Below are 328 nucleotides of genomic sequence, written 5' to 3'. Positions count from 1 at the left end.
TGGATGGCATCACTGACTCAATGGACATGAGTTTGAGTAAACTCCAGGTGTTGGTGATGAACAGGGAGGCCTGGTGTGCTGCAGTCCATGATGTTGCAGAGTCAGAGATGACTCAGTGACTGAACTGAACTGAACTGATAATAGACAGTTGTTGTCATTTTGCTAATTCGTGTCTGACTCTTTGTGACCCCATGGACTGCAGCACACCAGGCTCCCCTGTACTTCACTATCTTCTGGAGTTTACTCAAATCATGTCCAGTGAGTCAGTGATACCATCCAACCATCTCATCCTCTGTCATCCCCTTCTCCTCCTGCCTTCAATCTTTTC

General features: G+C 47.0%; 2 gene segments (V, D, J or C); both read right to left on the bottom strand.

The window, feature by feature from the left end:
* The window catches only part of LOC104981963, a 916,007-nt gene that overhangs the window by 131,672 nt on the left and 784,007 nt on the right, over positions 1-328 (bottom strand).
* Positions 1-328, bottom strand: part of LOC104981965 — a 158,670-nt gene that overhangs the window by 44,120 nt on the left and 114,222 nt on the right.

The sequence above is a fragment of the Bison bison genome, unplaced genomic scaffold (assembly GCF_000754665.1).
Source record: "Bison bison bison isolate TAMUID 2011002044 unplaced genomic scaffold, Bison_UMD1.0 scf7180017864526, whole genome shotgun sequence".
Lineage (NCBI taxonomy): Eukaryota > Metazoa > Chordata > Mammalia > Artiodactyla > Bovidae > Bison > Bison bison.
This window is presented reverse-complemented; position numbering and strand designations above follow the sequence as displayed.